This window comes from Moschus berezovskii, chromosome 3 (assembly GCF_049115385.1).
Source record: "Moschus berezovskii isolate FMDL1 chromosome 3, NW_MosBer_1.0, whole genome shotgun sequence".
Lineage (NCBI taxonomy): Eukaryota > Metazoa > Chordata > Mammalia > Artiodactyla > Moschidae > Moschus > Moschus berezovskii.
The window spans coordinates 35,634,882-35,643,360 of NC_142462.1; positions in this window are offsets into that span (position 1 = coordinate 35,634,882).

Genomic DNA, 8,479 nt, shown 5'->3' on the forward strand with positions numbered 1-8,479 from the left:
AGGTTTGAGAACCACTGACATAAATGAAAAAGTTCCCATGTTATTAGACCTTTACAACTACCATTTATAGTAGTATTTAACAGTGAGGTTTGAGAACTATATAAATCCGAACACCTGGGGTGGGCTATTTAAAATGTAAATCCCTTGAACTCACATAAATCCAATGGATTCTTGGATAGCTTAAATTTAGTACTTTTACCAAATTATTAAGATAAATCTTATGCATACCCAAATTTTTGAGACCCATAATAAAATTTGTGGTTGAATTCCCTGTAAGGACAGAGACCAAGAATACAGGAGGTACAAGTTAATACTTGTACTCTATAATACTCTAATACTTAACTGACATGGCGTAGAGAAGTGAGATATTGTTACTAAATAGTTAACCTGAAAGATCAGTTCAAGACGAATCTTTTATTTCCATAGGACCCTTCTCTCGTTTCTCATTTGCTAGTTTATATTTTGGGAAGAAAGGGAGACAATATATTGTCTCAGGAAGACTCAGGGAAAAGAATAAGAAGGCAATGTGCTCTAGAGTGGTTTTAGACCTGGTCTTGCCTGCCAACTGCTCATTCATGCATTAGACAGCATAGGCTACCTTACATGCAGATAACAAATTAACCTCAAAATCTCAGGAGCTTCACAAAATCAGTTAGTATTGCTGGCTCATGGTATATATCCAACACAGGTAGGAGGAATGGTTATTCTCTACATACTAGTAAGGAACCCAGGAATGACAGAAGCTCTACCATCTTTCCATAAAACCATATCAACACAAGTTTTCATCATTTGCTAGAGGGGAAATAGTATGGGCAATTTATATCTGAACTACCTGCCTCTACCTGAAGTTATGTATGTTACTTCCTCTCAACCCATCTGCTGGCCAGTATTAACCATGTGATCCTGACCTCACTGTGTGGGAAGTTGAATGTTTTCTCAGAGTGCAGGCAGAAAAGAATTGGATATGATGATCTCTAATGATCTGTGCCACAGAAATGTTTATCATGCACATACTATGTGCTAAATACTGGGCCAGAAAATAGGAATTAGCTGTCAAATAAAACAATATCTTCCAAAAAAAAAAAAAAACTATCTTTCTGCTTTCATGGAGCTCATGAGACAACAAGGAAGAAATACAAATATTTCACATATGTAGTAACAAAAGGCAGAGTTGTTAGTAACTCATATGAAGTACAAATTTCACCCAGCATCAAACTTCACAAATTATTAGAAAGGAATATCAACAAAATATGGTACAGCGATATCTAACAGGCCTAAACCCATCAGATGTAGCCTCCTGTTTTGTACACTATGATGAGTTTTGGAGTAAAGGGTGCTTCCTTTTCTTGGCTTGAATTAAGCAAAGGGAAGCTTCATAGTGTTTGTAGTCTCACAGTTTATACATCTCATCATCTCACAGTCCAGTTCTAGCCATGTGATTAACTTGCATTCATCAGCATAGCTGCTGTTCACAAATCCATACATTACAGACACACTTAGGCTAGACAGATCAGGTACATTTTGTTAAAAGCTTTCCTAGCTTAGTTTTCGGAGAAGGAAATGGCAACCCATTCCAGTATTCTTGCCTGGAGAATCCCAGGGACGGAGGAGCCTGGTGGGCTGCCATCTATGGGGTCACACAGACTCAGACATGACTGAAGCAACTTAGCAGCAGCAGCAGCTGCAGCTTAGTATTCACAAGCTAGTAAGTTGCATCAGTTAATATTTGTAAGAAACTGTGGTTGGGGATAAAGAAAACAATTATCTTAGGCATTTTCAAGGTAGAATGTGTCACAGAACCACGGTTAACCTTTTCCTTTGCAGTGCCTGATCAAACAAAGTAAATCTACCACAGTGGTAGGTTTACTTTGGTAGTACCCCTCTGGTTGTATATTGTCACCCTGCTTATTTAACTTATATGCAGAGTACATCATGAGAAACGCTGGGCTGGAAGAAGCGCAAGCTGGAATCAAGATTGCCGGGAGAAATATCAATAATCTCAGATATGCAGATGACACCACCCTATGGCAGAGAGTGAAGAGGAACTAAAAAGCCTCTTGATGAAAGTGAAAAAGGAGAGTGAAAAGGTTGGCTTGAAGCTCAACATTCAGAAAACAAAGATCATGGCATCTGGTCCCATCATTTCATGGGAAATAGATGGGGAAACAGTGTCAGACTGTATCTTTTTGGGCTCCAAAATCACTGCGGATGCTGATTGCAGCCATGAAATTAAAAGACACTTACTCCTTGGAAGGAAAGTCATGACCAAGCTAGATAGCATATTAAAAAGCAGAGACATTATTTTGCCAACCAAGGTCCGTCTAGTCAAGGCTATGGTTTTTCCCGTGGTCATGTATGGATGTGAGAGTTGGACTGTGAAGAAAGCTGATTGCCGAAGAATTGATGCTTTTGAACTGTGGTGTTGGAGAAGATTCCTGAGAGTCCCTTGGACTGCAAGGAGATCCAACCAGTCCATTCTAAAGGAGATCAATCCTGGGTGTTCTTTGGAGGGACTGATGCTAAAGCTGAAACTCCAATACTTTGGCCACCTCATGCGACGAGTTGACTCACTGGAAAAGACTCTGATGTTGGGAAAGATTGGGGGCGGGAGAAGAAGGGGATGAGAGTGAGATGGCTGGATGGCATCACCAACTCGATGGACATGAGTTTGAGTGAACTCCGGGAGTTGGTGATGGACAGGGAGGCCTGGCGTGCTGTGATTCATGGGATCGCAAAGAGTTGGACACAACTGAGCGACTGAACTAACTAACTAACTAACCCCTCTGGTAGCACTCCAGGGGAAAAGTGAATACTGTTATAAAGAGGAAAATGACATGTCAGGGAAGTGAGAGGTTTTTATGAAGTTGTGTTTGAACTAAAACTTGAAGGGAGAGTAAGGGTTAACTCAGTGACAGAGGGAGAGAGAGAAATGTCCAGGCAGAGATAATAGCATGTGGGTTGGAAAGGAGCTGGCTTGTCTGAAAGAGGCCTGTGAAACGGGACTTGAGAAGCAGGAGAGAAAATAGGGGGGAAGTTTTCCAGAGAGATCTGAATCGGTAAAACCTTGGACAGGGTGAGATAGATGAGGGATCTTTATTTTAAAAAGCAGAGAGACATAATGCAGTAGTTTCTATGGGGGTGCACACATAAAAGACAGGAGCATCAGAGTTGAGGAGAGTGTGGAAATAGGGGTTGTTAGATAACTACTGGGGAGAAGGCAATGGCACCCCACTCCAGTACCCTTGCCTGGAGAATCCCATGGATAGAGGAGCCTGATGGTCGGCAGTCCATGGGGTCGCGAAGAGTTGGACACGACTGAGCAAACTCACTTTCACTTTTCATTTTCATGCACTGGAGAAGGAAATGGCAATCCCCTCCAGTGTTCTTGCCTGGAGAATCCCAGGGATGGGTGAGCCTGGTGGGCTGCCGTCTATGGGGTCACACAGAGTCGGACACGACTGAAGCAACTTAGCAGCAGCAGCAGATAACTACTGGAGATATCTTAGCAGAGAGGTGACAGCATGGATTAGGATTGTGTCCTGTAAATAAAGAAAAGTGGTTTAATTCAAGAGATGGTTAGCAGGAAAAGTAGCCTGAACAGGTGATCTATTGGACATGGTGATCTCCTTTACCATTAACGGGGGTAGTAAAATGCACTTGTTTTGTTTAATTAGATAGTTCCTTTAAATAATCAGCCACAAAGAAAGTACTAGCTGAGGAAATAAGAGAGTAGGAAGGTTTTCTCGTGTCCACTTAACAAAGCTTTTCCATACCCTCAATTCTAATTCCTTAGCTGCCATCTAATAGCTGTTTGATTTGGGGCAAGTTGCTTATTTATTGACATTTATTCACCTTTAGAGAACTAATAATAAGCTGCCCTTGTATGTTAGTTACTCAGTTGTGTCTGATTCTTTGCGACTCCATAGACTATAGCTCACCAGGCTCCTCTGTCCATGGAATTCTCCAAACAAGAATACTGGAGTGGGTTGCCATTTCCTTCTCCAGGGGATCTTCCTGACCCAGGGATCAAACCCGGGTCTCCTGCATTGCAGGAGGATTCTTTATCATCTGAGCCACCAGGGAAGCCCAAGAACAGCCCTACCCACATTAAATAAGTGTATGAAGGTATTTTAAAAATTGTAAAGCAGGTTTATATTTATATATTGTAACTATACATAGGTCTTCCCTGGTGGCTTAGCTGGTAAAGAATCCACCTGCAATGTGGAAGACCCGGTTTCGATCCCAGGGTTGGGAAGATTTCCTGGAGGAGGGCATGGCAACCCACTCTAGTTTTCTTGCCTGGAGAATCCCCCTGGACAGAGGAGCCTGGCGGGCTACAGTCCATGGGGTCACAAAAAGTCAGACAGGACTGAGTGACTAAGCACACAGCTACACATAACATATAATTATGCTTATCATTATTACTAAATATAATTATTAACTCCGAGTTTTCTGAGCCAAGACCTTCAAGAAATTAAGGGAATGAATAGTGACTCCAGTAATAAACACAGAAGGGTAAACTTACCCTTACCCAGCGGGAAAACTACATAAGGATAAGTAAGGTAAAGTCAAGACTGATTGTTTTTGTTTTGGAAGGTTTTACTGGAAGTGCATGTGCAGGAAAACTCAATTTTCAAGCAAATAACAATAATCATAGAATTGTCTTGCCAAGAATAAAATCTTAGAGGAGGGGACTTCCAACCCAAGTTTTCCTTTCTTTTCCAATTGTAGTTTGTTTTTTTGTCTTTTGGCTTTTTTTCTTAAGGTGTAAGATCTGGAACAGCATTCAATTTCCTGTAAATTGTGCGAAGCAAGTGTGTGGTGACCTTTTCCCCCCTCAGATATTGATCTACTGGATATTCCCATGGAGTCTGCAGTAATATAGACATCTACAGCTGACCTTGAAAGTCATGGAAGATGTTAAAGAAAAAAAGATGAGTGTGTCTTGAATGTGTGATACAGATCTTCAAAAAAGGGTGGAGGGTGGGAACTTACACATGTTCATTCTCTTATTTTTCAATACTTCTGAAATTGGGATGCAGTTTATGACGACTTAGTACAGTATATATTACACACATACTCCCCCATCAATAAAATCTGTTGTTAAATTCTTGCTACACCTGGCACTGAAAACATATTTTCACAAGGAAATACAATATATTAACTTAGAGTGATCACAATTTTTTAAAACAATCTTGCCAGTAAAAAAGCAAACAAACAACAACAAATAATTCTTTTGCAAATATTGTATCATTTTGGAGGGGATTATTCAATCTTCATTCATTCAAACAACTTTAGTAAAGGCCTACTAGGTGCTGACCAGTATCAGAAAAACAAGTCCCTATGTTTTGAGAGGGCAAGGAGAAAAAGCCATCTTATGCAGAATGGCCATTACTCCCAGAGAGCCCTGAACTGCCTCTGCCATGTTCCTCTGCCAAGGAATTTGCCCAGGAGGCACCTCTTTCCATTCCCTTTTATTTTCTCTTCTAGGTCTTCAATTCTCCAGACTTGCTCATTATTAAACCAGCTACGGAAGATCAAGAAATCTCTTGGAGGAAACTCTTGACCCATTCTTGCCTAAGGTGAGATAGAAGTCAGTGATTCTGACCCTCTACTCAGGAATCATGCCCGTTGGAGGGTGTCCTCCTGTAGTAATAACAGTCTGCTTTCCAGAGGATCCCAACCAACTACATAGTCATCAGTTTATCTGAATGAGGTTAAGATTAAGTATTCAAGAATTAAATCCATAAAAATTACCTCAGATATAAGGAATCAAGTTTGGTTTCCGCATCATGGCATTTAGGATTCTAAGAATGTAACATGAAAGAATATTCTCAACTCTTCCTTCTACTTGCCTACTATATAATTCTATCCAATCTACTCAAACTAGTTTAATGGCTGCTTATTTGCTTATCACTGCCTAAGGCCTTTAATCATTGTATTCTTTTGTTTTTAAAAAATAAGGAATTAACTAAATACAATTCAGTACACAAACTACTCAATTTTTATCTATTATTAATAGATGTAAATGCATGTACTCACCACCCATACCAAGGTACAGAATATTTTCAACACCCCGTAAGACTACGTCATCTGCCTTTCCAGTTATCACCATCCTCAGAGATAATTATTTTCTAATGTGTATTACCATAAGTAAGTTTCCTATATGGGCTTCCCTGGTGGCTCAGTGGTAAGAATTTGCTTGCAATGCAGGAGACCACCTGAAATGCAGATGTGGTTTCGGTCCTTGGGTAAGGAAGATGCCTTGGAGAAGGAAATAGCAACTCATTCTAGTATCCTTGCCTGGAAAATTCCATAGACAGAGAAGTCTGGCAGGCTAGAGTTCATGCAGTTGCAGAAATTAGACACGACTTGGCAACTCAACCACCACTATCACCAGTTTCCTGTATTACAGTTTGACTTAATTATCTAACAAGAATGAGACAATGAAAGAGAAGGGTCACATAGAAAGGAAAGCATATATTAGTTCTTTCTGACTGATTTCCTCTTTCACTAGCCACTCCTCTATATACCAAGAACCCTAAGTTGAACCTGGGTTCAGTTCAGTTCAGTTCAGTCGCTCAGTCGTGTCCGACTCTTTGCGACCCCATGAATCACAGCACACCAGGCCTCCCTGTCCATCACCAACTCCCGGAGTTCACTCAAACTCATGTCCATTGAGTCGGTGATGCCATCCAGCCATCTCATTCTCTGTCATCCCCTTCTTTTCCCGCCCCCAATCCCTCCCAGCATCAGAGTCTTTTCAAGTGAGTCAACTATTCGCATGAGGTGGCCAAAGTTTTGGAGTTTCAGCTTTAGCATCAGTCCTTCCAATGAACACCCAGGATTGATCTCCTTTAGAATGGACTGGTTGGATCTCCTTGCAGTCCAAGGGACTCTCAAGAGTGTTACCATTGAGCTATTGTGATGTCCCACATTAATAAACATTGAATCAATAGTTTCACTCTTATCTTCACGTCTTCAATTATTTTCCCACTAGTGTCTGTGAAATAGGTTGACCATCATGTGACCCAGGAAAGAAAAGAGATATCACACTGACTTAGAAAAATAGTAACTCATAAAATTATCTATTTTATTTCTCAAAAAGATATAAAATAATTTACTATTTTAATAGTATATACTGTATGCTTTTAAATGATGATACAAACAAGCATCTAGAATGCTGTTTTGATGTGTGTAACTTTGATAGAGAGGTTCCAGAATGGTGTTCCAGCATGATCTCCCACAAAATAGTCTTCCACTGAGCCGGTGATCAAGAGACTGAGAATCTAATGGTTCAGTGAGCTATCAATCTATCTAACTATACTATCACTGAGCTCATATTTCTTTTATTATATTTAAGGATATGACATGACAATTCATTAAAACTAGATGTATTATGTCTATGACATCCTCTGATCTGTGCAGTAATCCACAAAAAAAAAAAAAGAAAGAAATGAGGTGAGCTTGAAAAAAACAATGTTCTCATCAATTTCCTACCAAACTTTACCTCTTGCCTTTTGAGAATACACCTATTCATTTGGTGACAGCTATGTGTAGGGAACAACACTAAACAAGAAATAGAAAACAACTCCATTCTAAAGTTAATTACAATCTTCAGTAGGGAAGATAAAAATATGAAAATGACTACTGCCTACGGTCATGTCAAGATGAAGACATATTTCTCTATGAAGAGAGACTGCAAGTGGAAAGAGTGAAAGTTTAGGACAACTGTGCCGGCGGCCCTCAAGAAGAATCTATTATCACTAAAGCTCAGAAAAAATAAATAAGAGGTAATAGCTGTCAGTGCCCTGTGTGGACGTACAAGGAGTCTGATCTCCAGGGTCAACAGACATAGCAGGAGATAATATTCCAAATGTTACAAGTCCTTTTGTCAACCTTTGACAAGGAAAGAATGTTTTAGAAGTAATACAAGTCCTCTTTTCCTTTTGGCTGATAGAAACAAACGTTGAAGTCACTCAATCTCAGTTAATATCAAATCAATCCCTATTAATAGAAAAATCCAGCTCAGCACTGCAGTTTCATTGACTTGAAAAAATGATGTCCAGAACAATCTGGCTAAAGTTTGAGTTCTGCTTCTTTGCTGTCTCTAAGTTGAACAACTGTCAGTCTTGTGGTGTCAAGCAAAATTATAAATAAAGCACTAAAAAGGTTAATCCACACCTACCACTGAAGTTTTAAATGCACATTTTAAATACATCTTGTAAATATCTGTCAAAAAATCTGCATATACATCTACACATCTCATTTTATCCACTGCATGATAGAATAGTTTGTATTTGCTTAGATGGTTCTTAATTTATAATGCAAGGGGGAACAATTTTGTCAGATTTTTTCAACCTATCTTTTTATATTATTTACATATATATATAATATGTATTTATATTTTATATTCTGTGGGTACATTTCTAAATGGTTCAGACAAAAGAAAAATGGTATTTTTATCTTATTTTCCACT